At 38.7% G+C, this 23,742-nt stretch overlaps 1 protein-coding gene across 3 annotated transcripts in view; it reads right to left on the bottom strand.

The window, feature by feature from the left end:
- The window catches only part of LOC129724760 (hemicentin-1), a 280,997-nt gene that overhangs the window by 165,294 nt on the left and 91,961 nt on the right, over positions 1-23,742 (bottom strand). The gene's annotated exons all lie outside the window — the stretch shown is intronic.

A 23,742-nucleotide genomic window follows, 5' to 3' on the forward strand; every position in this document is an offset into this window, starting at 1 on the left:
CATAGCATCATTTGTGTTTTATTTTGCTCATCTTTTTTTTCTCAACATCCGCATGGTATGATGCGGATGCGGATGTCAATTTTCATGCAGATGTTCCGCATTTGCGAAAGCGGATGCGGATAACCGTAACATCTCTAATCTAAATGCCGTCATTTTTCTTGATTTGTTTTGTCCATTCGTAAAATGATAAAGACAACCAAACTTTCTTTTAGCAAAACGTCGAAGGATTTGTTCACAAATTACGAAACACTCAAGGGGGAGAGAGGAAGTGTGAAGCTTCTATATTTTCCTCGAATTTGGTACATTATTGTGCGAAATTAAGGGGAAGAACGGGGTCTTGAATGTTTGGGTTCCGAACCATACTATTCACCGACCCCAAACCCTTGACCTTCTGGACAAATTTGCTGAAGACCACAATTTTTGAGATCATCGAAATCACGGGAAGGAATTCAATAAATCTGCCCATGTCAGGTGATCCATAAAATGAAACATCCACAAAATATATTTGACTTGGGGTTGACTTGGGGAGCGTTGCAAACCTCACAAACGATTTTGAAGATCTTTACTAAAGGATATTCGTGCTACGTAATTAAGGGACGATCTTTCATTGATTCATGATAATAAATTAAATACAGCAAAATATGAAAAAAAATTTGAAAAAAATTATAGCGAACCTAAAGCAAAACAAAAATGAATAAATATATCAAAAATATTAAAAATAAATAGTAAAAATTTTTAAACATTTCAAAATAAAAAAAATGGAAATTTATCAAACAAAATGAAAAAAAAAACCTCACGATCGTATCATCTCATTGGAACAAAAACACTAAAGTCGCTTTTTACGCGGGGGATACGTGCCGCGTAAAAAAACCGCGTAAAGTCCGGAATCCGCGTAAAAAACGCGTAAATTCCGGAATCCGAGTGAAAAAACCCACGTAAAAAACCGCGTAAAAAGCGACCTTAGTGTATTCTATTCTGCTCACCAACAAAAAAAAGTTGTAGGGAGCAGTGTTTGAATCGTAAACAAACTCCAAACGAAAGAGAATCAAGTTAGGTGGTAACCCTAACAGACAGTGTGAAAAATACATAACATTTTGAACCGTTATGGCGAAATAATATTCGTTCTCCTGTTAGGTATGCAATTCATTTTTCATTGCATTGCAGTGAAAACCTGACACCTTGAGTCACGAGCAGAAGTTCTGCTCGGCAGCAGGACAAATGTCGTCTCCTGTTCGCTCGCTTGCTACACATGGTCGCAGGCTACGTTGTTGAGAAGAACAAGACAAAATCAGGCTCATGAATCACCGTAGCAACCGTAGCAAACCAGACGACAGAACCGGAAGCAAACGCTTGCCGGGCTCACATTCACAGCCCGGCTGCTGGCTCCATTCATCATTTGTCTCTTGTTCGGTCGTTCATTTGTTTCATCATTCAGAGTGGCTTTGCTGTGTCAATTTATACAAATTGAATTACTTCTTATTCATCATGACCAAAAATTGCACCAGCGTCATCCGCTTGGGCCCCAGCGCATAAAGGGCCGAAATTCAAAGGGAATGACAATGTCAAAAAAAAATATTATACTCGTGATAAATTTTACGGTCATGTCCGCCATGCCGAGCCATTACAGAATTATCATAAATTATACCAGCCTCGGTAACAACGCCTGCGGACGAGAATATTCCCGAGTTCGCTGCGATACAGAGCCAGAGTTATGTTACGATGGAGACCCCCCTACCCCTGTCCTCGCTTACAGTAAGCTACAGTTTCGGGTTTACAATTTCCTTCGAAACAACAGTCTATCTGCAGGATGCAAACATAAATTACGTGTCTAGGTACGGTACGGTTTCATCAGCAATCGTCGATCTACTCAATCGGAAATGATTAAGTAAACAACTTTTGACGCAAACAAAAATTACAGCCTACTATGATGGATATTCGGCGGGGTGTTGAAAGTTGTTGAAGCTATAAATAACCCCGTAAAACAGTTTCTTTTGTTACAGCGTGTAAACTCGGCATGACTTCCCAACCCAGGCCGAACAAGTTTAACCCTGTGCACTCTAAATATTTGGCATCCAATTTCCATACGGGTTAAACGCAGCTAACCGAAGAGGAGGGTATCAATTTTCCTACCCGCAAACGTTTAATTATCAGCAATGTTTCCATTCTAGTAACCAGTTCCAAGTGATCCCGTAGAACAAAAGATGGTAGCTTCACACGCTCACATTTCACACGAGAGCTCGGGGTTAAACAAGTTTAGTTTCGTTTACTAATGACTGGGGCAATCGAAGCAGGCTTGGCACTTGCTGTTGGATCGTTTGAGGTTTATGGGTTTTCCCCGCTAAGACTTCGCAACAAGCTGTCTCGTCTCGGCGAGAACAGTAAAATCGTTTTGAGTTTGTTATTTGCTGATGTATGGAACGGCAAACCTTCACCCAGGGTGAATTTAATCGACCGGCAGGTGCAGGCTGATAGATGCCGCCGGGCGGGGGTTGATTGTTTAATTCGCGTGGTTACAATTAAGCTATCAGGTCAATGTCAAATAATCGAGTAAAACCTAACCTAAATCAATCCACTTAGCGGTCAGACCCAGCCTTTCTCATTCAAACTTTTATTTGTATAAATAGATTTACATGAACGCTTCAATCCAATAAATGTATGTCACTCTTTAGGTTCTAAAACATTGATGTTGTAACAAGCATGGAAAAGTTCACTCACTAGCAATATTTCATGCAAATGTGTTCTTTGATTTATCAGTTATCGTTCAACTATTTCCACTCGCGTACAAGTTTTCCATAGAAACGCTGCTGATTGTTTTTCGCTTCTAAGAGTTCCGAATACCATAGAAGGAGACTGAATGATTCAAACAGGATAGTATTTATTATATCCAAGTTCACTTGCATTCAACATTATCGCGAGAAGCTTTGAGATATTATCGCCAGTGATACAAAATTATGAATCCAAATGAACGTTAGATTGCGTTCAAATGTTTGCTTGCCGGAGCAAATAGGTATGATCAATGCTTACGGAAAATGTAGCATGGTGCATTAGCATCTGATACTTGAAATCACCAAGAATCATCGTGGTATATCACGGTAAAAGCACGACGTAGAGTAGCCGAATTACGCCTACAAGCAACTAACATTTGAAAGAATCATTGCGATCGCTTGAGTGCAATCGTTTACGATTCTTTCGTGAAACACTCGCTATATGCTGCTCGCTCCGCCTAAAGCAGGCAATACTGAAACAAAATCATCAAAGAAAGCTACCATATATTTATTTGCTCTAAGTTGTCTCTTGCAAGCTTGAGAATGTGTAACTTTTAATAGCGATGGTTTGCTAGGATTGAAAGCTTATAAATAGCACGTTCAGAAATGATACCCGAATGATAGTTATGCGATACGAGTTTTTCCATCCTTGTGTTGTAATCTATACATATAAAAATGTAGTCCGGTCAACAGACAGACAGTTTGATCCATATAGGCTCGAAAACTACCGAGCCGATCGACGTGAAAGTTTGTATGTAGGGGTTTTTGGTGCCGATAAAGGTTCCTAGGATAGTTTGAGACCCCTCTCTCTTCTGGAAGGGAGGGGTCTCATACAAATGAAACATAAATTTCTGCACATCTCAAGAACAAACCAAGCAAGTCAAACCGAATTTGATATGTGGTTGTTCTAAGGGGTAACAAATATGTCCATAATAGTTGGACGCCCCTCCCTTTTCTGGAAGGGAGGGGTTTCATACAAATGAAACACAAATTTCACACAGCTCAAGAACCAATCAAGAAAATACAACCAAATTTGGTATGTGAGTGTTTTTGGAGGTAACAAATATGTCCATAATGGTTCGACGCCCTTCCCTTTTCTGGAAGCACAAATTTCTGCACATCTCGCGAACTAATCAACTAAATGGAACCATATTTGGCAGGTGAATGTTTTTAGTGGTAACAAATATGTTCCATAATCGACCTCAGGCAACATTTTGGATATTGTTTTTGGCACATTTTCCATGTGTAGGATAAGTACAACGATACACCGTGCCCCAGTGCTGAGTCGAGAAAATTTCCAGCTCAAAAAGATCCTCGGCATCGCTAACCACAAAGCCACGGGGACCACAAGAAAGATACACAGGAGCTGAATTCGACCACAGATACCATTTTGAATTCTAATATGGCCACTTCCAGCTACGGAAAACCAGCGGCAAACGACCAAATACCACCCAATATGGGTATTTTCGGAATCGTAATGATGCACTGGAGCTACAAATCGACTTCAGACACCATTATGAATTGTAGGATGGCAACTTGTGGTTTCTGGAAAACAGCCAAAAATGGCCGATTTCCGTCTAACATGAGTATCTTCGGATCTAGAATGATACACAGCAACTGGAATCGAAAATAATCAAATTACACCCAATATGGGTGTTTTTTCAACCAGAATGATGCTCAAAGGCCAGAAATCATATTAAATACCATTTTGAAATCCAAGATGGCGACTTCCGGTTTGTGAAAAACAGCCTAAAATAACCAAATACCATCCAATATGAGTATCTCTGGAACCAGAATGATGCAAGGAGCTAACAATTGACCTCAGACACCATTTTGAATCGCTAAATGGCAACTTATAGGAAACAGCCGAAAATGACCAAATAATGCTCAACATGGATATTTCCGTTATCGAGATGATGCATAGAAACCAAACATTGACCCTAGACACCATTTTGAATTTAAAGACGACCACTGTTAGTTTCTGGAAAACAACCAAAATAACTAAATACCTCCCAATATGGGTATTTCCGGTGTCAGATTGATGCCAGAAAATTTGCTGAAAATGACCGAATATCACCCAAAATGAATATATTCAGAATTAGGGCGATGTACAGAAGCCAAAAGTCGAGGATGTTGTCATTTCGATAAAATCAATAAAACCGATAAACCAAACGATTTGTCTTTTGACTTTGAACATATCCTATGGCCGATTCGTCGTGCATTTGCAGACTATGAACACATCGCAAGGAATCAATGACTTTGGATTGTTCAAATAGTACAAAACCACATTTAAGTTATGTTGAGGCCACATAAAGCAGGTATAGTTTTAAATAGTCTTTGAATTTTTTTTTCTTTTCATAACTTTTGAGCCACATATCAAATTGTTATGAAGTTTGTTATTTGTAAGTTTAAGAGATGACTCGTTCGTATGACACTAGTTATGTTCAAATAAGTCATGTGAAATAATAGACTTTCATTGTTTTATTAACAATTTAATACATAACCGTGGTTTAAGTTCAATTATAATCAAATGAAATGGGAACGTATAGGGCAGCCAAACTTTGAAACCACGTGTTCAATCATAATTCATCAGTTACCCCTTAACTAGCCCGCTCATCTGATGATATATTGATCAAATCGGTTGTGTAGTTTTTGAGATAATGAAGTTTCGTGATTTTCACATTTTGGTACTTTACAGACGAAGTTACAGTCCGATTACAGTTAAATTCAATGGGGTGTTATGAGGCAGCTAGACTTATTAATTGAAACTAATTTTGTGGAAATCGGGTCAGCCATCTCTGAGAAAAGTGAGTGAGTTCAAGTAGTCTTTGGAATATGTTCGTTTTCATAGCTGGATTTCACGTTTTTAAACATAACAGGCAAAGTAATAGTCCGATTGCAAAACAAATCAATAGGGTCTTATGGGGCAGCTAGACCTTCCATTTGACTTTGATTTTATGAAAATCAGTTCAGCCATCTCTGAGAAACATGAGTGAGATTAAGTAGTCTTCAAAACACGTTTCTTGTCATAACTTTTTAACCACAAGTTCAATCTTTAGGAAATTCAAAAGTTAAGGGTTTTTAAGGTGGCCAGTTCATTTGAAATCAATTTTGTTCAAATCGGTTGTGCAGTTTTTGAGATAATGATGTTTCATGATTTTTACTATTTGATACATAACCTCTAAACTAAAAATCCGATTACAATAAAATTCAATAGGGTCTTATGGGACAACAAGACCTTTCATTTGCAATTAATTTCTTGAAAATCGGTCCAGCCATCTCTGAGAAAAGTGAGTGAGAATAAAAATCTGAACATACACACACACATACACACACACACATACATACAGAAAATGCTCAGCTCGTCGAGCTGAGTCGAGTGATATATGCCATTCGACCCTTTGGAGCACTTTTATACTTTCGGTTTTGCAAGTGATTGCTATACCTTTCTAGCAGAAAGGCAAAAAAGAAATCTAATTTATCACAAGCAAAATTCTCCTGTTATAAACAATATTTTATCTACTAGCACTGCTTCTTTCATCTGAGAACACTTCAAAACTCGATATCAAATGGATAATATTTGAGCTTATTAAGCGGTGGAAAGGGCAACGTCCGCTCCGATTGGAAGGTATCCAGGTACTGCATCTCCTCATCGGTGAGGGAAAAATTAAACACATCGATATTCTGCCGAATTCGTTCCTCTTTCCTTGAGTATGGAATGGGAATTGTACCTGATTGAATCTGAAAGTGTGATGTTTAAACATATTATACATCCCTCCGCTAGTTTCGCCCTCTAGTTAACATACCAAATACCTGAGAATAACCTGACCATCGATTTTTTTTTTTGGATTTGATAAATTTTATAAAGATGGATGTTAAATGATTTGGCTTGGAGATTTTCTGGATCCCTTATTCCGTTTTTTGGTAAAAAATCACTCAAGTTTGTCTCCAAATCACATGTGATTATGAGCTTACCCTACGAATCTTCGTAATGATTGGAATAGGATTTGCAGAGGCTTGTATGATTGGAAGTAGTTCATTGCCCATTCTACCGTCGATTTACTGAGTATGGAGCAGACAAGTTCCTGGAATTCAGTCCAAGTCGCATTCGAGCTTAGCTGCTCTCCAGTTTGATTCTGGACCTCATCAGTAATAATCGAATATATATATATATATATATATATATATATATATATATATATATATATATATATATATATATATATATATATATATATATTTTGGGGGGGAGTTTGTAATGATTTATTTATGTACTAAAATATCTATTCAGAATTAGTATTGTGTGTTCTGCCACAAATGGTGACATTTCAACACTATTATATATATTTGTACGCGTTTTAGTATTATTGAATGTTATTAGCTTTCGCAGTTAAGATAATGTAATTGTAGGAAAATTATTAAACCTACTTGTCAAGAAAAAAAAGGAATAAAAGGAATAAAACGAAACTTAAAATAAACTTAAAATAAACTTAAAACTATCTTACTGACTATAAAGTGAGCAAATCGTTGCAATTGAGGATTGCAACGATTTTTGTCGGAATTTGTTGATAATTTGGCTTGACATATTTTCAAATGTTTCTACATTAGTGAGCCTATGTAGCTCGTCCGTGCTAAACCAGGGAGGACGCTTCAAAATCATTTTCAAAAGTTTATTCTGAATCCTTTGAAGTGTCTTCTTCCTGGTTGTACAACAACTTGTCCAGATGGGAACTGCATATAACATTGCTGGCCTTAAAACTTGTTTGTAAATTAACAGTTTATTCTAGAGACAAAGTCTAGAATTCCTGTTGATAAGAGGACTGGATATTTTCAATGTGCTCCTTGAAAGCGAGATTCTTATCATGAATTAGCCCTAAGTATTTAACTTGATCAGACCAATTTAAGACCACACCGTTCATCTTAATAACGTGGTTATGGGTGGGTTTGAGAAATTAAACTCTTGGCTTATGAGGAAAAATAATTAACTGTGTTCTTGAAGCATTAGGGGAAATCTTCCATTTTTGTAAGTATGAAGAAAATATATCTAAACTTTTTTGAAGCCGACTGCATATAACACGAAGGCTTTTTCCTTTTGCGGAAATGCTTGTATCGTCACAAAACAGAGATTTCTCACAACCTGGTGGTAAATCAGGAAGATCAGAAGTGAAAATGTTATATAAGATTGGGCCCAAGATACTCCCCTGAGGCACACCAGCTCTAACAGGCAATCTAATATCTAGAAGAGCAGCTCCAGTCGAATAGCCTTCAGATTTATTAGTTCGAATCATATTTGTTACTCTAAGTAACTGTTGAGTAGTGGAATGCCCATGGCGAAAACCAAACTGCTCATTTGCAAAAATTGAGTTCTCATTAATATGTGTTATCATTCTACTGAGAATTATTCTTTCAAAAAGTTTGCTAATAGAGGAAAGTAAACTAATTGGTCGATAACTTGATGCTTCAGCTGGATTTTTTTTCGGGTTTTAAAATTGGAGTGACTTTGGCATTTTTCCATTTCGTAGGAAAATGTGCTAGTGCAAAGCATCTGTTAAAAATTTTTACCAAGAAATTTAAAGAGTTTTCGGGAAGTCTTTTGATGGGGATATAGAAAATCCCATCATCTCCTTGTGCTTTCATGTTTTTGAATTTTTTGAGAATGGTTCGCACCTCATTTAAGTTTGTCTCCAATACCTCTTCGGAAAGAAATTCTTGGGTGGTGATCTGAACATAATTTTGGTTTACTTCATTTTCAATAGGACTTACTACGTTCAAATTGGAGTTATGAACACTCTCAAACTGCTGAGCAAGTTTTTGTGATTTTTGTTCATTCGTTAGAAAAATGCAATCACCATCTTTAAGGACTGGAATGGGCTTCAAGGGTTTGTTAAGAACCTTCGAAAGCTTCCAGAAAGGTTTTGAATAAGGTTTTAGTTGTTCAACTTCTCTCATAAAATTCTCATTCCGCAAGAGAGTGAATCTATGTTTAATTTCCTTTTGTAATTCTTGAAAAATAATTTTCAAAGCAGGATCACGAGATCTTTGGTATTGACGTCTCCGTATGTTCTTCAAACGTATAAGAAGTTGAAGTTCACTGTCAATAATTGGTGCATTAAATTTCACTCTTGCCTTAGGAACTGATAAATTCCGGGCATTGAGTACTAAGCTGCTAAAATTTTCTAATGCTCTGTCAATGTCAGCACTATTTTGTAAAATAATATCATCATTCAAATTTTCCTCGATCGTAGAACGATATCTATCCCCATTAGTCTTGTGATAATTTAACACAGATCTAGTGGGATTTAAAATAGTTTCATGGGAAACAGAAAATGTTATGGGAAGATGATCAGAATCAAAGTCAGCATGAGTTAATAAATCACTGCATGAATGACTTTGATTTGTTAGTACCAAATACATTGTAGATGGATTCCTAATAGAAGAATAACATGTACGACCATTTGGAAATAAAACTGAATAAAATCCAGCCGAGCAATCATTAAACAATATTTTTCCATTGGAATTGCTTTGAGCATTATTGCAAGATCGATGTTTCGCATTAAAATCACCGATGATTAAAAATTTAGATTCATTTCATGTGAGTTTTTGCAAATCTTTCTTGAAATAATTTTTTCGCTCACCAGTGCATTGAAAAGGCAAATACACTGCGGCTATGAATAAAATGCCAATACTTGTTTCAATTTCAATTCCCAAACTCTCGATAACTTTGGTTTCAAGATGGGGTAAAACACGATGTTTTATTCGACGGTGGATAACTATTGCAACTCCACCACCGGCAACATCAATTCTATCAAACCTTTGAACCATATAATTTGGGTACTTTTTTAGTTTAATATTTGGCTTTAAAAGCGTTTCAGTCACAACTGCAATATGCACATCGTGGACTGTTAAAAAATTGAAAAATTCATCCTCTTTCGCTTTTAAAGAGCGAGCATTCCAATTTAGAAAATTTACAGCGTTATTTAAAATCATTGCTGAATTTCAATTTCATAACAATATTAGTTGTAAATTTTTGTACCTTCTTGAACAGCCTCGTACATCGAGTTACAGTTCAACAAAACGGACATTAGCTGCAGCATGGATTGTTGTAGGTATTCAATCTTTTCGGGAGTTGGACTACCTAAATCAATACTGGCTGACTTTTCAGCACCAAACACGAATGGTTTGTTACTGTTTGAATTTGAAATATTACCTGAAAGGACACTGGCATATGAACAGCCTGGTGTTACCTGAACAGGATTATTTTTCTGAAATTTGTTATCTGAATTTCAATTATTAACAGACACATCTGCTAATGAAAGTGCTGGTGATGCCTGAACAGTACTGAAAGTCTTTTGATTACCCACATTGACAACAGGTTGTTTAGAATTCCTACGTTGTCTAGAAGCAATAATTTTTGACCTTACAGGACAATTAAAGAAATTAGATTTGTGATTTCCCCCACAATTTACACATTTGAAACTATTAGTGATCTCTTTCACGGGGCAGATATCTTTCGTGTGACTAGTGTCACCACAGATCATACATTTTGCAGCCATATGGCAGTTTCGAGTTCCATGACCATAGGCTTGACAATTCCGACATTGCGTAAGATTATGGATTCCTCCATGTCTCTTGAAATTTTCCCACTTTATTCGCACGTTGAATAAAACACGTGCTTTTCCAAACATTTTAAATTATGTACTTTGGTACGATCAAAATGTACTAAGTAATTTTTCTGGTGTATTCCAGTTTGAAAAATTTTGGCATTTGCCTTTCGTTTCATCAAAATTACTTGGTTGGGGGCAAAACCAAGTGATTCTGACAAACAATCTTTAATTTCCTCAATAGTTTGGTCATTTGAAAGACCTTTCAACACAGCCTTCAACGGTCTCTCGTTTTTGGGATCGAAAGAATAAAATTTATACATCTTTTCAGTCAAATACTGTAAGGGATGTTTATGGCCATCAAGAGATTCAGCCAAAATACGAATTTCGCCTTGGCGGCCAATTTGAAAATTAACTTTCACATCCGACAGAAATGATGAAAGTTCTGATCGAAATGCTTTAAAGTTTGCTACAAATACCACAATAGGTGGAACTTTAACCTTCTTCATAACGGCTTTATGCTCAGTATGAGAAGTTTGGAATTCTAGATCCCCAACAGAAGAAAGAATATCATACCTGTTAGTCGAAATTTCAGTGTCACTTGGAGGTGATGCCTCACGTTTCCTTGATGCCGCATCAAAGCGAGCTTTTTTATTTTTTTCCAGGCATAACTGGACAATTTCACTTCACTATAGAATTTGAGTAGAAATATCTCAAACCAAATTAATTCACTAAACACTCGTTAACTTTAAAAACAAATTTATTACTTTGCCTTTCAACAGGTAGTCTTTTAAAAAGATTGCCTGTTGAAAGCGAAAAACAAAATTTCAATATCCCTCGGTAGTCTAAGACTTAGCCTCGAGCTGTTGGGAAAATGCGACCGTACTGTAGGACAGTTAAAGTCGATCTGAATAATCGAATATGATTCTGGGAAGTGTTTTTCTATCATAATATTCACTGTTTTCTGAGAATCTGTGATGTAAGAGTCGTCTGTCTTCTACCTAAACCGTTGGAATGGACTGGGCTTTCTGTAACCTGGCCGCAATGGAAGTTATTTTGCTTTCACTGCTTTTCCTAGAGTTTCTTGCTAGTCACATCTAATTTTGAGCTCATTCACATCTCTTCAAATTAAATGAATGATGAATAATGAAATTTTATAACTTTTAAAATGGACCAAACTACTAACAAACAGTTTGAAGTTGGAATATTGCATCCAATTTAAGTCGTATTTGGAGTCTCTCAAAGTTTTAATCAAGATTATTAGGATTTTTTTTTCTAAATTCAATCTAACATAATAAAATCAGTAACTTTTAGCTGGTAACAAAACCAAAAAAAAATTTTGCTCCACCGGAGTTTATTCGGGTTACCACCCTGGTCCCAGAACCCTACTGCCAATCTCGCTGATGATGCCCATCTGACAGCCGAGAGACGTGCTGTCAAAAAGCGCAAACCTTATTTTTTCGATTATTTGATTTTCGGAAAATAATTCCAAATTTTAATAAGTCGTTAATCAGTCGAACCGCATAATTGATAGCCGGAAAATTATTCCATCGAAATGTTGACCGAACCAGATTCACTCCAATCGCCGCGACGCCGCCACGCGGGAAAATTCGGCCAGAAACGGAATGTAATCAAATTGTGCAACCCATCATACGTCAACGAACGATTTGGTAGAATTGATTACATGTGACGGCCAGATCGTAAAACACAGCCGACATTTGTTTATTTACCCTGCTGTCACACGGGGTTTGCCCCCGCCCTGCCGCTCTTCTATCCAGGTCCACTATTATTACTGCTGACGGCCGCTGGCTTAGCTGGGAAATGTTTTATTTTCCCGTTTTTTTTTTTGCTCCCACCGTTCAACATAAATCATGCCCAAATGTGTTTATTTGTATATGTTCTGGTTATGCATGTGAGTGTGTGTGTGCGCGCTTGTGCGAAACGGGTGAGAGTGCACAAAAGTTTGTTTGATCCAGTCAAATAAATCAGCATCGATTTTTAGCCCGTAGGCCTTATATTTTTGAATATATGAGTCATCCTACACATATTTCTCCACCGAGTACCGAACGGGAAGTTTTGTGCTTTTGTGCTAAGAGGCAGATTCGAAAATTTCGTTAACTCACGATACTTGAAGACGATACTTGAGAATACATAACGTGGCCCCGGCTGTTTCGATTTCCCCAGTTATTGCTGCCTTATTCGTAAGCTTTCTGGGAAAAGAATCCCGCCGATTGCGGAGTCTTGCTCTTGCGGCCCCCACCTGTTCAGGTAAGAAAAAAAAACCCATCCATCTCATTACGAAATGGCTTTATTGAACGAAAGAGAAATAGCCCAAACGGAACGAAGGATATACCGGGTGGAAACGAAGCGTGGCCAGATTTTTTTTCCCTCTGTTAACTCGCCATCAGCGCCATAGCAGCGTCAGGTGGGAAAAGTGAAAAGGAAAATAATCAGTTTTTTTTTTGCGCTTTCCGTCTGGCATTCAGGGATGTACATAAGTCTACCGACTGGCAATCGACCGAATCACATTGAAGCTGGACGTTTCTACTGCAGCACAGTAGGCTAGTTATACCACCGCCGCCGTGGCGTACTGCGAAACTGACATTATGTGAAAGGTGCTGCTGGTCTGGTGCTGCTGCTGAGCGTAAGATCGAAGGAACCGTGATTTTTCTACACGTCATTCGCAGGAAATAATACATTCGTTCGCTGCTTCGCACGCTCTGGCTCAAAAGAACAACAGCAACAACAACAAACAAGTGCTTTCCGATTGGTGTCCGTTCGTGAGACGGGCGAAAAAAAATCTATTAGACGTTGAAACGCTAAGTGGCTTACTGCGGAGCTTTCTGGAGAGGACACAAAATAGGATCAAAAATGGTGCACCGTGCTGACAGTTCTGGACAGATGAACAGGATTGCGCAAAGCCTGTAATGGGATGCAGTATTAAATTTGATGTTATGTTATGAAATAATAATTCCACTTTGAGAGTGAATTTGGCACTCTTCTGACAATCATAATATAGGATCCAGAGGCAATTATAAAGGATCATACTACGAGGCTTCGAGTGACATTTTTTGGCTGAGTGAAATTTTCTTCAGAATTCTCATTCGAGTAAATTCAATCCAAATCCAAATGCAGTTTGCGAGGATGCGAAAATGAACGGGACGTCTGGACGAGGGAAATTTTTTCTAAGCCAAAAAGTCACACCTTCTATTCACGTTCATTTTCGCATCCTCGCAAACTGCATACATTGCCCGCTTTACTAAACTGAAAATGTAAGTCATATGACAAAAATGAAATTAGTTCGTAAAGCACTCTTCTGCACTTTTTTCAAATCTGAAAGATTTCTAAATTTTTCAATATATTTTTCTATTTTTGTGGGGTTGTTTTTGAATATTTTGCATGGTTTGGTTCTGCATTGCATTCAATTATTTGACTCACAGAGCCCATTAAATATCACAAAAAAGTAAATTTTACTCATAATTTTTAGACAAAACCCTTCAAAACACACATAAAATATTTTTTTTGATCAAGAACTGAAATTTTTATTGCAAAGCGGAATTCAAGACGAAAATTTACATGAAAAAGGATCCTTGATATCTTATCGGGGGGTTGACATATTGGCGTTTTTACATGTGATGAAAAAATATGCATTTTCTCAAAAATGTGCCACTAAAGCTCAATATCTTCATTGCACAGTGTTTTATTTTGCCATTTGTGCGTATAATTTCCTAAATAATGATTTAAATGTTGATTATAGACATTAGTTGTGTTTGGAGAAGTTTTGGGATATTCAAAGATGCACCTTTTAATGTAGAAAGATGGGTGATCAATCCACCAATGAGTGAGATAAAAAATTTACTTTTTAGTCAGAATAAGATAGACGCAAGTTGTCTTGGAAAAAGTTTTAGGTTATCTTGAAACGAGGAACTTTACCGAAGACATCATGTTTCTATCTCTTACATATTACGAGCAACATAGAGTTTTCTATTAGAAGGCACTAAAAATCACAATTTTCGTTCTAACTTTTTTCGAAGATTTTTCCGAATTTTTAAACCTTCTACTAAGTTATCAGCCATCCGAAACTTCATTTGTTTTCTGAACATTGTTATTTTTCATCTCCCAAAATAAAACAGTTATTCAACATATTCGTTAAAATGCATAGTTTTCCATCACATAGAAAAATGCCAATATCTCAGCTCCCCGAAAAGATATCAAGGATCTTTTTCCATGTAAATTTTCGTCGTAAATCCCACTTTGCAATGAGAATTTCAGTTAGTGATCAAAATTTTCTTATTTGTGCTTTGAAGGGTTTTATCTAGAAATTATTAGGAAAATTATTTTTTTGTGAAGTTCAATGGGCTCTGGGGGTCAAAAAACTAAATGCAATGCTGAACTGAACCATGCAAAATATTTTGAATATTTTGCATGGTTCAGTTCAGCATTGCATTTAGTTAAATCCCATAAAAATAAAAAAATATATGGAAAAATTTGGGAATCGAACAAAATTGAAAAAAGTGCAAAAGAGTGGGTTTGTAGCTTAAAAAAGTGATTTTTTCATAAATCAACCTGAAAACAATTTTTTACAAAGTCGAAATGTTTTACAAAAATGCGATAAATAACATTATCTTTCAGTTTTGGGCTGAGCACCTTGACTTGTTCAACATCGATTTATTTTTTGGGACACCCTAATGATGAATCTCAGTGGTTACAACACAAAAACTGCAGGTAATTGTTAATCGCTGCCTGCGATCCATCATCCGTGCCTGGTGGCCTGATAACTGGATATCCAACGAAAAGCTCCATTATTGATGTTATCAACGACCGATAGCGACAAAAATTTGAAAGCATAGGTGGAAGTGGATCGGACACATTTTGAGGAAAGGGGTAAACGAGATCTGCAAAGAAGCACTCGACTGGAACACGCTGTCAAAATTTCGATTATTATCAAATTTTCATGTACCTCTAATTTTTTTTTTGGCAGAAATGTTGCCAACTGGATAAGAATCAAGGATCGGGAAGTTGAAAAATATTTCATCGGCGATTTTTTTGAAAAATTGAATTTATTTATTTTTTTAAAAGACGTTCAGCGCAATAAAAAATAAGATGTAATAATTTTTGTGGGAATGCAGGAAAAACGTACGGGAACACAGAAAACCAATTTGTCTTTATGTTTTCGTAGAAAAAATTTCCTCAATGTTCAATCTTGGTCGGATTGGGTAAATAAATTCATTAAAAACATTTTTCCTTTGAAAAATTCAAAGTTATTCATATTTAAGTATCTTTATTGTAGTCGTGGACATCTCGATGCTTCAGACCTTGTTCGAAAAGGTGCGTCAGCAATAAGTAGATTGAGAATAATCAGACCACATTCCACTTAACTTTGGACTTTCAGTACACCATTAGATAACAACTTCCGCACAAAACTCTAGGATACTTTTTATCATTTTCGTTATACATAGGCAGAAAGTGAGGCAGTTGGAATTTATATTCATGGATCAAAATAACGGTCAATTCGAATGAGTTTCAATTACGCGGAATATTCCCGTCGCAGCGGTGGTGCACATCAGCCCTTTTACCTTTGAACTCAGTAGACAGTCGCGTGCCGTGCTGCCAGAAACAGCAGAAAGTCTGGAAGTTTATCATTTGCGGAATATGTCCAGTACGTGTCGCACAATTTAATCGGAACCACATTTTTTTAGAATTTTGTAAGCTCTGTTTGTCTGTGGTAAAATGACTGACTTAATTGTTAAATTTTTGAAATTGAATGACACTGCACTACCCTCAAATTCACTGGTTGCTGCCTATATTAATATGACTGACATTAGTAAAGTTAGTGGATTTTTTTTTTGTAGATTTGCGCTAAAAAAATTAAAATCCAAGTTTTTCAAAAAATCGCCGATGAAATATTTTTTAACTTCCCGATCCTTGATTCTTATCCAGTTGGCAACATTTCTGCGAAAAAAAAATCAGAGGTACATGAAAATTCGATAATAATCAAAATTTTGACACCGTGTGGAATCCGCGAAGACAACGCAGAAGATACAGGCCCAGAAGCTCATGGCTACGAAGCTTAGCCAACGACATCCGAGCTCTCGACGAGAACCTGTCCTGGCGACAGGTGAAAGCCATGGCGGGTAAACGTCTACAGTGGAGATCTCTAATTTCATCCCTTTGTTCTTAAGCAAGTAAGAGGCTCCTCCTCCACTAAAACTTACTATCGAAAACCTGGAATAGAAGATACCAGACCAAAATTCTTCCTCAATTCCTGTTCCAAGAAAACGAGTCATTAAACAAGCTTGCTACAGTAAACTAACTACTTCGAATTTGATTTTAGTGCTGATCCGAATCGTGGTCTTGGGATTGGTTCGTTTATACTGGCTCTGCCATAGTCGTGGTTTTATTCTAAATTAAGTCCTCGCTCTGATCTCCGCTTTGATCTTAGTCTCTAGTCTAAGCGATAATTCTGCATTTGATTTTCAATGTTAGGTCAATGTTGACTTTTGTCTCGACCTTGAGTTTGGTTCGCTGTGTTCCTTTGTTTTCCTGCTCGCAATTTTTTCTGGAGCTTATTTTGGACGGTTTAAGTTCTTGTTATTGGAACTAGTTTCAGTGTTGTTTTCAGAACCCTTCACTTTTTCAAACCGAGAATTCCATAACAACAGTGAAAACAATATAAACACATGCTATTTTCAACCACATATTCAAGAGATTACTTTGTTTCTTGGTTCGTAGTCTTCAGAAAAAATCAAACAGTATTTAACTTTCTTATGTTAATTGAATCAACTCGTAAAAGCAAATCGAGTCCTTAAGATTTGTCACCGTTTTTGTTGAGCTGAAATGATGAAATGGAGTTAGGTTTCTACATTATTATTCGAAGCACATTTCCCTAAAGACTCCAGTACATCATCTTCACTGCGGTTCATTTGAGCGTCGTTTGACTTCTCATTCACCCAACGCCGGCTCACCACCCCATCCATAATGATAATAATCATGAAGAAACTAAACAGTTGGTTAGAAAGCTACCGCAAACCACATGATTCAATATCCCATGAATTGATACAAGAAATTGCAGCTCTCCAGCCGAGTCAGGCAACGACTTTGATGGTGGCATCCTGCCTGCTTCAACAAGGCCATAACAATTTAATATTTGCGTCCATCCGTGAAATGATCCCATACCGAACGACTCCGGTTGCTTGGACCGAGCAACAAATTTCATTACAGTGAATAAACTGTTATTGCACTATCTAACTCCCATCCTGGCAAATGTGCGGTACATAAAACAAACACACACACTACCGCAAAACACATCGACGCAAAAGACAATTTGTTATCGATTATTTGCCACCCAGCAGGATAACTAACCCTAGTACCCGCTCCTCTACCTTCCTGCCCGAATGTCACAATTCCTACCGTCAATATGTGCGCCAGGTCGTAAAACGATCTTCCAAAACGACGAAGAAAAGTCGGAATACACACAAAAAACCGCACATTTCTGAGCAAATTTATGCTGTTGTAATGATTAATCAAGTTAGCCTCGGCCAGACTCGGCTGTGGAGGGGCCACCGGAGAGAACGGAAATAAAATCACGCGAATCCCCCAAACAACCCTAAAAATCCGGTTATTACCCTACACAGTTAACGCGAAAGCCCGGGCTCCGAAAAAAACTCTAACAGGAGATCGTGAAATAATCGTAAACATCATAAAGCAATAAAGTTTTATTGATTCGTCCCATAGACCCTCCCGTTCGCATGTCGCACCCTAAAACGTACACCATCGCGGGAAGCAAGAAACATGCGTGTGCTACCGCAAGGTTTTTCTCTTGGCTCCCGGTACACGTCCCCCCCAGCCCCATTACCCTCCCGTGACATTCGCAAGCTCGTTGAGGAAGTCACTCGGGAAGTTGGAAAATTGCAAGGGAAAACATCACGTGTCTTGTGTGCCGAAACCAGGGCACAAACCGCAGTCAATTCACCAACCAAAGGCGGGGGTGTCTGACGTTCCACACACATGTTCGACCCCTCAGCCAGCCCTCTCCACTCATACGGTACAGTACACAGACAGACAGTAGTAACACCATCGCAGTCGGCCTGTTAGTCACCAGCCTGTCAGTGCGAACCGCATGCTGCGATTTGTTTCCTCTACCCGGTGCTGCTGCTGCTACTGCTGTTGCTGTTGTTGACCAAAAACATTTTTCCGTTGTTTTCTTGTACGTCGCTCGATTCTTGCACTGACCGCAACACCGGACACCATCGGCTTCTGTTGGTTGGCTTAGCTAGGCGATGAATGCGACAGTCCATATTTTTAGACTCTCTTCTTTGTACCCGACCGCCTGCTCCATGTTTGTTGACCCATTCAAGTCGCGCAATTCCATCCGAAGATGTGACACTCTTCCATTGGACCGCAACCGCACACCATTGAGTTTGGATGGACGACGACCGACGAGGACGAGCAGGCTTGATAACCGGTTTAGAATGCAGTCTGCTAGTTGTTTATTCAACAGCGAACATTTGAACTGAGCGGGGTTACTATTTGAGATGTTGGGTGGTGGAACGACGTGTGAATTCGTTCTTACACGAACGGAAGCTTGATTGGTGTTATTGAGAGGGTATTTTAGCAATTTTCACCACTCTAGCTAGTCACCAGTTAGTAGTTAGTAGACTTCTGTCAAATTGCATAGTTGATAGACAGTTTGTCGAAGGAGCTTTTTTTCTTAAAAGTAGTAACTGTTTAAAATTTACGCTTGCTCTGTGATGATTGTAAACAACCATGCGTCTCCCTTTCCAACAGACTAAATAAAATTAAAGAGATTCGTATCCGGATTTAACTAGCGGTGAATAGTACTACAAACAACCGCCAGTTAGATTCGGTTAATTTAAGCCTCAATTCATCCGTTTACCTTTGAATTTGTCTGTTTCAAGTGACATGCCTTCATACTCCAGTGTAAACGAGAAATTATTTCACTGGAGACCACGCGCCTCCATCAATGAGTTCGGCATCCAAACCGCCACAGTATAGAATAAAAGGCAAAAATATATCACCACCTCCAGCTATTCCGAGCTAAAGTTTGAGCACAACGCCCACATTAATCCACGGAAAATTTGTCTCTGCTCGCGAAGCGTTGTAAGAACGCCTTACGGCGCCTCCTCGAGAAGCACGTAATGAAAATCAAGCAGGCTTAATTTGTTTCCGATGCTTTCAAAATTCTCAAATGCCATCAGCCTCGGCTTGCTAGATCCAATCTATCAGCGGCCGCTTGCGGAGTGCAGCCAACTGTGATTATTTATCGCAGCAAAAACAAGGTTGGATAATTTAATTGCAGATTTCAAAATTCCCATTTCCCGACTTCGAGAGTTCGACCTCGATTGTACGGTTCCGAAATTGCTCCACCGCCGAACCACGCTCTTCCTCCTCCTTCGCCTTCTCACGGTCGGTGCGGTTGATGCTGGTGGCCTCCCAGAGTCAGGCAAACGTTGACAGCGTCGCTACATACTGCACTACATATTTATATACAGCGTGAGTGGATGACCTAACATTGGCACTTGGTATCGGTCGTGGGAAAAGTCCAACGCCACTGGCATTGTTTACGTCCCAGCACCCTTACCATCACCACCCTTGCCATGTTTACCTGAGAGTGTATCCACTTCACGCACCGTTGGTTGCCGAAGCGAAGAAACTTACGGCCACGTGCACGCTAAATTGTGTCCGTAGAAAAATTATCCGATGTCCTGTGCCCTGAACGCAACAGTGCTACGAGTTCGGGTTCGGTTGCGAAACACTGCAGAACATTTTCACGTAAATTCTGACCAATAGATATGCACCAAATTTATGCGGTTCTCTGTGTGGGGCGTATGGAGAGATTTTACGCGAATCGCTTTCAAAGATTATCAAAAATTAGAGGTACAATTTTCCGATGCAAATGCGCCTAAAATGTAATCTACCCAAACCAAGCGCAGCTTGTGGATAAGTAAATATATGTCAAAACCCTCAATATATTAAGGTTCTCCGTCCGCCACTTCCATCCATCCGTCCACTTGTTACCGGTGGTCATTCGCACTGAACCTCTAACACTGTAACCGCCGAGAGTAAAATATCTATACATATAAAAATGCAGCTCTGTTTGTCTGTCTGTTCCATATAGGCTTGAAAACTACTGAACCGATCGGCGTGAAATTTCGTAGATAGGGGTTTTAGGGGCCGAGAAAGGTGACTAAGATAGTTTGAGACCCCTCCCTCTTCTGAAAGGGATGGGCCCCATACAAATGAAACACAAATTTCTGCACATCTCGAAAACTAACAAAGCAAATGAAACCAAATTCGGCATGTGAAAGTTTTTAGAAGTAACAAATGTGTCCATGTTGATTCGACACCCTTCCCTTTTCTGGAAGGTAGGGGTCCCATACAAATGAAACACAAATTTCTGCACATCTCGAAAACTAACCAAGGAAATGAAACCAAATTTGGCATGTGGATGTTTTTAGAAGTAACAAATGTGTCCATGTTGATTCGACACCCTTCCCTCTCTGGAAGGGAGGGGTCCCATACAAATGAAACACAAATTTCTGCACATCTCGAAAACTTACCAAGCAAATAGAACCAAATTTGTTAGGTGGATGTTTTTAGGGGTAACAAACATGTCCATAATGTTCCGACACAATTCCTTCTTCTGGCATGTCTCCAAATACCATTTCGAAATCCAAGATGGCGACTTCCCGTTTCTGAAAAATAGCGGCAAATGACCAAATACCACCCAACATGGGTATTTCCGGAATTGTTATGATGCACTGAAGCCACAAATCGACATCAGACAACATTTCGAATTGTAAGATGGCGACTTCCGGTGTCTGGAAAACAGCCGAAAATGACCAAATACCACCCAATATGAGTGTTCCTTTAACCAGATTGACGCTCAGAGGCCAGAAATTCTTTACAAATGCCATTTTGAAATCCAAGATGGCGACTTCCGGTTTCTGAAAAATAGCGGCAAATGACTAAATACCACCCAATATGGGTATTTCCGGGATTGTTATGATGCACTGAAGCCACAAATCGACCTTAGACAAAATTTTGAATTGTAAGATGGCGACTTCCGGTGTCTGGAAAACAGCCGAAAATGACCAAATACCACCCAATATGAGTGTTCCTTTAACCAGATTGACGCTCAGAGGCCAGAAAAAGCCACAAATCGACCTATCAACCTCAGAAAAAATTTTGAATTGTAAGATGGCGACTTCCGGTGTCTGGAAAACAGCCGAAAAGGACCAAATACCACCTCAGAGGCCAGAAACTGTTTACAAATGCCATTTTGAAACCCAAGATGGCAACTTCCGGCTTCTGAAAAATAGCGGCAAATGACCAAATACCATCCAATATGGGTATTTCCGGAATTGTTATGATGCACTTAAGCCACAAATTGACCTCAAACAACATTTTGAATTGTAAGATGGCGACTTCCAGTGTCTAGAAAACAGCCGAAAATGATCAAATACCACCCAATATTAGTGTTCCTTCAACCAGATTGACGCTCAGAGGCCAGAAATTGTTTACAAATGCCATTTTGAAACCCAAGATGGCGACTTCCGGTTTCTGAAAAACAGCCTAAAATGACCAAATACCACCCAATATAAGTGTTTCTTCAACCAGATTGACGCTCAGAGGCCAAAAATTGTCTCCAAATGCCATTTTTAAATCCAAGATGTCGACTTACTGTTCCTGAAAAATAGCCCAAAGGACCAAACACCACCCAATATGAGTATCACCGAATCCAGAATGATGCAAGGAGCTATAAATTGACTTTAGACAACAGTTTGAATTGAAAAATGGCAACTTCTGGGAAACAGCTGAAAATAACCGAATACTACTACATATGGTAATGATGTAGAGAAGCATTGACCCTGGACACCATTTTGATTTAGAAGATGACCACTTTCAGTTTCTGGAAAACAACGAAAATAACTGAAATGCACCCAATAAATATCCGGAATAGAGGTCATGTACAAAAGCCAAAAGTCGAGGATGTTGTCATTCCGATAAAACCAATCATTTTTAAACGATATAATCCAATCGCAAGGAATCAATGAATTTGAAATGTTTAAAATTATTAAATTAAACACTTAAATAGGCGGGACGAAGTTTGCCGGGTCAGCTAGTAATAAAATAAAATAAAATGACGATGATACGAAGGAATGGGGACAAAAAAACGCCGTGCCACCCCCAACCCGAAAAAATATGCCACGCTTGCTGCAATAGCACAGAGTGTGGCATAAATAATGATAAAGCAACCGAAGGCGAAAAAAAAAAGATGGAGAACAGAATAAAAAAGGTGCCTTGTGTGCGATCCACTGCAAGCTGGACTGCTAGCTTGCTGGCAGTCTGGCGAAACAAGTGCCTTTATATTTCGTAAGTGTTGATATTTGTATAATCCTGTTTCGAGACACGACAGTGGCGGCGTTTCGCACACTCACAAACACCCACATTCACCCACCAAGCGAGCTAACGACTTGCGAGAGGTTCATATTTTTCTTACAGAACGAACCGGCGTCGTCGTCGTCGTTGTCGTCATCGTTACGTAGGGATGCATGTACCCTAATCAGGTCGAGGAAGATTGAACGAGCTGACATCAAGAGGCCGCAGCATCAGGCGGGTGGAGTAACAAAGCAAAAGAATCAACTTGTCACCTGTCGGACTTCGCTCAGTAACTGTACAGTAGGCTGTGAGTGGCAAACAAAAAAAAGCCTCTCTGTCAGCAAAACACAACTTGATTGTTTACTCTTCATTTTTACTTTCGTGATAACCCCACAAAAATCCATTTTGGGGGATATAAAATTTTCCCCATCGAATAAAATTTCCAACATAATCGTAAACTCTCGTTAGGTATTATTTCTATTGCTACCAATTGGTTACTTTTCGAAGTGCTTATTTGAGAACAAGCATCACTCGAGCGTGCTTTTAATCTAGTGGGGTTTCCCCAACTATCCGGGACAGAGCGGGTGATTTGATTTCACGCCACTTTCCAAGCAGATGGCGTGACTGGAAAGCGGAACGTGTCGCCGCTGGGTCGCTACGTACAGTGAGTGTCGCAGGATTAGATTTTTCAGCCATTACCCATAGCTTTCTATTTTGAAAGTTTGAGATGCTCGAACGAGTCGATTAATTAACAAAACCTATTGCCATTATCTTCCGTGAGTTGGGATTCGTTTGTTCTGCTTAATTTGAGCTTTAATGTGATATGGAGTTCGAACATGGATCTTAAAATTAAGCTGAGATTTTTTAAAAATCAATCTCGATCAGAGCCAAGCTTTGTGGGTAGGGGGAAAATTATAGAATTTGAATTCTTGTAGCTTTAAGATTTTTTGACGTAGGACTACGCCTATCTGAAA

This window comes from Wyeomyia smithii, chromosome 2 (genome assembly GCF_029784165.1).
Source record: "Wyeomyia smithii strain HCP4-BCI-WySm-NY-G18 chromosome 2, ASM2978416v1, whole genome shotgun sequence".
In the NCBI taxonomy this organism is placed as follows: Eukaryota; Metazoa; Arthropoda; class Insecta; order Diptera; family Culicidae; genus Wyeomyia; species Wyeomyia smithii.